Raw genomic sequence first — 8311 nt, 5'->3', positions numbered from 1 at the left:
GTTTTTCCCATTTATGATTATAAAAAAAATGCTTTATACACTCCGAAACATAGAAATATGTGCCTTTAGGATGACACTATCAATCTAAATGGATGGAACCATCTTGGCTGCGGGAGTTGAGGAACTCATTAACTACAAGGGAAAGGATTGTTCAAGTGTTAGAAATAATATGAAAGTAGGCCTGTCAATGGATACCGATTTTCCGTTAGCTGATACCGATAATCCGTTAGCCGTTACCGCTACCGTCCGACATAGCGGTAAACGGATATCCGATACCGATAAGTTAACGGATAATCCCTTCTTAACGTAACGGTAGTGGAACCGTGCATTTCCGTTAGGTTTAGTTCCGTTATCCGCTAACGTGCGTATTGCACGTGTAAATTTTTTCACTTGTGTTGTGTTTGTGTATCGTCGAAAATGGAGATGGAGTCATGGAGATGTCTTTTTCTTTTCAAAAAACATGATTTTTTCTTTTGCTAGAAGCCTAGAACATCTGAATATTTGTATGTCTGTTTTTTTGTGTGTGTGGCATGGATTTAGAACCTGTTTTGTTGGATTTAATAGCTGATATGTGTTTTTAGCCTATTTTCTGTTTGTACCGGATGGTAACGGATAAATATCCGTTATCCGGTAAATCCAACGTAACGGCAACGTTTTTGATTTTCCTATTTCCGTCGGAACTTAACGGATAACGGATATACGCTAATTTTTAATGGCAGCGGCAGTGGAAGAGACAATATCTGTTACATTAACATCCATTGACAGCCCTATATGAAAGTTGTTACCATAGCTCAGAATATCACCATATCACTTTCTGTTTTTACTTTTGCAACCTTTATGTTATATCTATGTGATTTGGTGGGTCACTAACATCGACTTGTTATTGCTGTTAGGATGAAATAGTGTGATTGAGTTACTACAAAGAAAAAGACCGACCAATTGACCAAACAGAATAAATTTGACACTTGGATAAAGCAATATGTGTGTGTTCTCCCTGTCTCCGTCGCCTAAACAAGCGTGGAGTGTAGGATCCAAGGGAACTATCATGTAATCTGCTGACAAGAAACATGCGCTTGGATCCACAAGATCCAATCATGATGTCAAAAAAAAAGGTGAAAAAAAATTTGAAAAAAAATGTTATTATGTTCAATAAAATCGACTCCTGGTTCCCTTGTATATGCCAGTTGAGTTAATCTAGAATTAAGATTGTCGACCGCTGGTTCCCTTGTATATGCCAGCTGTGTTGATATTAGAATTCAGACCAGTAGCTCAATCCAATAGGATTTATAGGTTCATCTTGGCGGTGACCTTCAGACAGATATGGGAAACACCATTCACTTAGTCAACATTCGCAAACATCTATTTCTATATCCATCTTCTTAATCTATTCATGTGTGATTATGGTTAGTCAGTTTCCGAGTTTGTGGCTTGTTCGACTTTCTTAACATAGCTTATTTATATATATTAATTTGGATTCATAACAAGGTACCTCCTCTTGCAACCATTTTGGATTCATGCATGGATTTGTTACAGGTAGATGGAGTTGGAAATATAGGTTTTGTAGGTAGACCTCTTGTAAACCTTCACGAGACTATAACTCGTCCACTAGGGACGCCTAGGGGTAGGGATGAACATGGCATCGGTTAACCGTTGGAAACCGACCGAACCAGACCAATAAGCAAGAAACCGAACCAAACCATTTAGATTTGGATTGGTTTGGTAAAAAAAGTTGAAAAACCGACATTACTGGTTTGGTTTTGGTTTGACCTGAAAACCGAACCAAAAACCATTGGGGAACCGATTAATTTTTAAACTTAGTTTCTACCGTCGATTTAAAAGTATTAGATTCTACCCATTGATTTAGAGGATAATAGAAACCCTAAATCTAATATTTCATTATGATACTCTCCCTCTTTCTCTTTCTCCTTCTCTCAGCCGCCTCCCTTCTCCACCCCCAACAACAGCTGATGCTACTCGACTTTTTTCTTCCCGTCTTCCTTCTTTTTTATTTGTCAATAACTAAATTAAGATATATTATATATCTTCTTTTGGTCTCTAAAATTAGAGTAAGCTTTAACTATTCTTAATTTATTTTTTTTGTCTGTATATTTGTGTAAACCAATACTATCGGCAACTACGATTTTTTTATCTGTAAATTTGTGTATTTTTTTTTTTGGTTTGACATAATTATTGGTTAACCAAAAACCACTGGGACAAACCGAAACCAACTGGAGCCATTTGGAAACCGAACCAATGGTTAATGGATTGGTTTGGTTTAGATTTTTAGAAACCAATAATATTGGTTTCGGTTTTGGTTTGGCTAGAAACCGAACCAAAACCGACCATGAACAGCCCTACCTAGGGGTTTAAAGGCTTGTTATACGTGCTAAGTGTGACTGTAGCCTCGATGACACGGAGTTGTATGTATGCTTTTTTTTGAATTAGTTTTGTTTGATTTGCTCGAGGACTAGCAAAGTCTAAGTGTGGGGGAAATTGATTGGTGTCTAAAACACCTAATTTTATATCTAGTATTTATGCTTTCTTTGATATTTTTATTGTAAATTATGTATCTTATGTTTGCTTTTGACTTTAATAGGTGATTTGGAGTCATTTGGTGAAAAGAAGGAGAAATCACTCAGTTGGAGGGTTGAATACGGAGCCAGTGGTGAAAGTACGAGGTCATTCCGATGACTATGGGAAAGATACAACAAAACCGATTATTACACAGGAGTTTGAACTGTCAGTTTTCCAAGACTGACATCTGAGAAGAGAGTATAAGCAGCTGGGCAGCCCATATCTTAGCAGTGGGTGTGTACAACAGTTATGGTCCTTACCAAAAGCGAGAGGAATAATGTTTCTCAATCATTTTCCCATTTAAAATTCAGAAACGATTGAGAAACTAATGGCTGCTGTTCGAGAGTGAGAAGATTCAGAGGAAGGAAGAAACTTAAGCAGAGCTTTGATTGAATCTCAAACAAGAACAGATAGAATTGGAGGATTGAAGTTAGGGTTTTGTTTTGTAGAGATTCAGGGGGAACTGAAGAGAATCAAATCGAGATTTAGGGTTCTGTGATGTTGAACAGAGAAGATAGGCAAGAAACAAGAAGCTGTTACCAACTGCTGTTTCGATGCAGGTTTTGAAAAGATGGGTTTGATAGGTTTTTGGTGGTCTTGGGTGTGAACAGTTGGTAATGGAGAAGTTTGAGAAGCTGAAAATGAAGCTGTAGATGATGAAATTGGTTAGAGTTTGACTTGATTTTGGTTCGGCAAATTGGTGGATGACTGAATGGGTTTGAGGAGAATTACTGAAGCTGTTAATTGATGCTGGAATCAGTTATGACTTGAGGAGAAAATGCTGTTGTTGGTGGAGCAAGAAAAGAAGATTAGAGCTGAAATTGCAAGTGACGAAGCCGAGGATGTTAATTGATGTGGTTTTGTTGCTGGCGAGTGCCTGAGATGGAAGAATTGGAGCTGTAAGGAGAGGAAATGATTTTGATTGTTGAATATACAAAGATGGGTTTGTGTTGGTGTTCTTGCAAATGAAGATTTACTGTTCCTGATAAGTTTAATGATTAAAATGGGTTCTGGTGAAAGAATGAATCTGAGCTCAAGGTTTAGATGGGTTTGTGTCAATCAATGAAACTTTTGAGCTAAGGAAGGTGGAAGCAAAGCTGAAGTGGTAGATGTTGGTCTGTTGGTGGTGGTTTCAGTGGAATTAAGAAGACGAAATTAGCAGTGAAGATTCAGAAGGGGATGAACTGATGATGATGGGTTGCAGGTACTAAAAATGCAGATGTTGCTGTGTGGGTCTACTGAGTGCTGATGAAGAATTGAACCTGAGATGAAGATGGAGTTAATGTTAAGTGGTTGTAATGGTTTGAATATGCGCATCTGAGTTGAATCAGATGGAGTCTTAGGTGATGCCTGAAACAGATGGGCTCAACTGTTGGCGGTGGTTGATATGCATGAGATGGAGCTGCTACCGGGTTTGAGATGTGTTGGCGATGCTATGTCGCAGAACATGAAGGCGCAGCTGCAGTTAGAGCTTAGATGGAACCGGAATTGCAGGTACTGAAGTTGAGTTTACAAAGTCATTGAAGCAGAAACTGTGGCGATGAGTCTGGTGGTACTAGTGAAATTGCAGGAGGTGTGTCCAAGAAAAATGGGTGTTGTGTTAGTTCAGAAACATATGTAGATGCAATTGAGAAGAGTTGGAGCCGATTGAAATGGTGTTGCCAATGAAGATTTAGGAACCAAAATGTGCAGGGGAGATGGTTTTGCAGGCATGTTGTAGCTGCAGTTGCAGGAACAAGGTTTGGAGTCTGTTGCTGTTATAAGATAGAAGAGCTGGTGCTAATGGTTGCTGCCAAGGAACTGAGTTGCAGCTGCATTGCAAGAGGAAGTGCGGCTGGAGTTGTTGGCTTGGCTGTGCTGAGAAGGGACTGTGAAGCTGAACTGCAGTTGGTGATGCAAAGAGAGTAATGCAGATCGTGATGAGCTGCAGTTCTAGTTGTAATGGTTGGAAGGAACTGATAAAGGAAGTTTATATGAATGGTTCTGTACTGCAGAGAGTGTGTGTAGCTGTCGAGTTACAGCTGGATGGAGGTTTGATTACGGATTCAGGTGATCAATGATGTTGCAGTTATGAAGTTGCAGCTGCAGTTAAAGCTGAGATGGTGCTGGTCTATGTTGCAGGAAACTGGTGGGTTGTGCAGTTGAGAACAAAACCAAGGATGGAGGAACATGCTATGGTGAATGAACACGTTGCAGCTGGAGCCACAGATGATTTTGTATGGTTATAACATGGAGGCAGTGGTCTCGGTTTGAGTCTATGTAGAGTTGAGGTTCTGGGAAGTAAGGCCTGATGCAGTTGAGCATAGATGCGGGTTTGTGTTGGTATGCAGTTGCTGTTGAAATGTTGAGCCTAGGGTTGCAGTTACAAGGAATGAAGCTGAAATGGAGAATGACTGGGGCTGCTGCAATGAACAAACTGAAACTGCAGGAATGAAGTGCAAATACAAGTGATGCTATCAGGTTGATTACAGATGAAGAAGTTGAATGGGATTGGAAGCTGGGTATTGCAACAGCTCAGTGGAATTGCAGTTAGCTTGAGTTTTCCGCGGGAGTTGTGCTGATCAATTGGCTGAGCTGCGAAAAGGGAAGAAGGAAAAGAATGGCCAGGATGGCCGGGAACATGCCTGAAATAGACAGAACTCTGGCTGAATTCCAGTTAGCCGAGTTGACTCACCGATCCAGTTACCTACTCAAATGGACTTGGGCTCCGTTATGTGGGCTTGTCTTTTTAGCAGAAGCAACAATTCCAATGCGGTTGGATATGGCTGAGATTTAGAAACCAGAAAAGGGAGGAAAGTATAAAAGGAAAACTAGCATCTCTTTTTGAGGGAGATCTTTTTCTCTACTTTGATTCTAAGGTTTAGAAATATGATAGGTTTTATCTTCCTTTTTGTGATGAACTCCTTTAACAAGAGTACTTAATTTTATCATTGGTTTAAGAAATAAATTGGATTTCCAAGTATGCGTTTTTATGCAGTGAATTAGTTTTGTCTCCATATTATCGTTTATGATTCACCATTAATAGAATCAATCGATTTTGTTTTCATCTCTATTGCTAGATTAGGATTTATTATACGCAAAAGTGATAGATTCCTGATTACAAGTAGCATAATTGTGATTATTACTTGTAGAGATACATCCTAATAGTCACAAGTGAGTCATAACCTTTGTTAAATCGGATTAGTGTTTTTTACACGTTCAATTGCTTTGATTGGCCTGATTTTATAGAACTTAATACATCTAGGGAATTAAACTTGATTAGTGCTTTTACATGTTAGGTTGTTCTATAAGGTAGAATTCATACTCGCATCTTTTAATGTGTTTGTTGATGAAAAAAGGAGATTTGCGGGATATACTTGCGATCAAGGTATCTTAGGGCCTTTGATAAAAATTGAGATTAAAATATCAATTCTAGTCATTGTTAAAAAGCATGTTTGTGAATGAAGATGAATCCTTAACCAATATTTGCTCTATTTGATTTGCTTGTTTATTTCTTTGTTTTGTTTTTATTTTATTTTAGTATATAAAAATCAGAAAACCCCCCATTGGTATTTGTAGGAAACCGAAACAATTTGACAACCTTAGTCCTCTCTGTGGGAACGATCCTTTCTTGCCCTTGCTATATTTATATTTTGAGTAGTAAGAAAGTGTAATTTATTTTTGACGCATACGACAGCGATCAGCGTACTGGGTATGCGTACCTCCTCCGTTGACGAACTCAAAACCTTAGGGTATTCTTATTCCGGAATTCAGATGTCTAGGGTATATATACTGGTATGCGTACCTACTTTGTGTCCAGAAATTCAGTAGTTCTGAAACTCTCTTTAAACAATTTGAAACATTTTCAATTGTCATAGATAATGAATATCATTGCTTGGGTGATTTCCAAATGATCAACTTGAAACAAAAGATGGTTCATGAACAATAAATTTTTCTTAACCAAGATTGTTAAGGATCTAAAACATCCATTGCTTGAATCATATTTCGAGAAATTTATCAACACGAGATAAAATCTACCAAAACCATGCGACATAGTCTCATAAGATAAAATGGTAAATGCCGTGAGTAAATAGAATAGTTCAGTCTTCACATTCCTCTTTCTCGATGAAGTTCTTCAAATGTCTTTGTTTGATCTTCAGTCTTCAATCTTTGAAGGTTATTTAGTGATGTCTGATACTCAACTACTATACTCAAATCCTAGTATGAGACTTGACCTTAGTAGACTAGAAATCAAGATATAGTTTTGTGCATCTAACATTGACAACATGCTTGAGATAGTAAAACTTACGAGTTCGACCGAACAGTGCTCTAACACATAGTTACCCAATTTTAAGTTAAATTTAGCTTTTAACGGTGGAATCTACGAGTATTGGAAGGTTCGAAGTTCCTATCAAGTTTTTGGGCTTATTACCATTTTATGGAAGCATGTCTTCTTCAAGAAGATTAAATATCAAAATGGTTGGATGTTAATCCGAACACCATTTGCTGATTATAACGGATCTCTCTCTTTTTTTATAAAAAATTGATGCATTTGTGGTTTATTAATCTTTCCCCTTCTATTATATTAGTTATTGAACACCTTTTTTGTACTTGATATTTGTTGTACTTGAAATCGTTGTATTTTTTTGAAGCATAAATCGTTGTTATTGCTTCTTAGCATTATCAACAAGAAAAATAAAAAAGATCTTCATTAGTGCGTAAGCAAATTGTATACCATCACCGGTAAACACCAGAATAGGCAATATTCAGTAGTTGGAGAGCACCCCCTCACATAAATGCTTCTATGGTTCCAGCGAATTATAAACGTAAGAGGAACACTGATTTCTCAATGAGCAGTTCTAAATTGACGGAAGTTTGTACTTCAATTTGTCCCGAACGTGTAATAGAGATGGTGGGCCCCGCCACCAATGGAGTTTAGCAAGGGGACACTGCTATTAGGCTAACCCCTATGGGCTAGATTGAGCTGCTAGATTGGCCAAAAAGTGTTGCAAATCAAAAAAAAAAGTGTTGGAAAAAAGTTAACACTACTTCTCTTTCCTACCAAGTGCTCGCAGTTCAACTAGCAGCGAGATTGAATCGCTGAATGATTCAGCGCTGAAAAAGTGACCTTAGCGCCGAACGGTTCAACGCTCACAAAATCACACGGATCACAAAAATCACAAAATTCTATCTGACGGCTGAAATTTAAAACGCTGAACCAAACAACGCCGGGCAGTGGTCCCAGCTGACGTGGACTGCTAATCTAGCTGCTAGATTAGCACTCCCATAGGACTTAGGATAACCCCTATGGGCTAGATTGAGCTGCTAGATTGGCAAAAAAGTGTTGCAAATCAAAAAATAAGTGTGGGAAAAAAGTTAACACTTGTACCTGCTACTTCTCTCTCCTAGCATTTGCTCGCAGTTCAACTAGCAGCTAGTTTCAAAAGCTGAACCGTTCAGCGCTCAAAAGGTAACCAAAACGCTGAACCATTCAGCACTGGGAAATAATTTTTTGATCTAACGGCTGAGATTTAAAGCGCTGAACTGTTCAGCGCTAGATGGTGGTCCCGTTGACGTGATCTTCTAATCTAGCTGCTAGATTAGCCATCCCATAGGACTTAGGAGGTTTTCCTAGCTGACATGGATGGCCAATCTAGCTGTTAGATTAGAAGACCATAAGGATTAACCTTAAAAGGTTGCCCTAACTGGCGTGGATAATCAATCTAACTGCTAGATTAGAAGACCATTGAAGTTACCC

The sequence above is a fragment of the Papaver somniferum genome, chromosome 2, assembly GCF_003573695.1.
Source record: "Papaver somniferum cultivar HN1 chromosome 2, ASM357369v1, whole genome shotgun sequence".
In the NCBI taxonomy this organism is placed as follows: domain Eukaryota; kingdom Viridiplantae; phylum Streptophyta; class Magnoliopsida; order Ranunculales; family Papaveraceae; genus Papaver; species Papaver somniferum.
Note: the sequence above shows the minus strand (reverse complement) of the source record.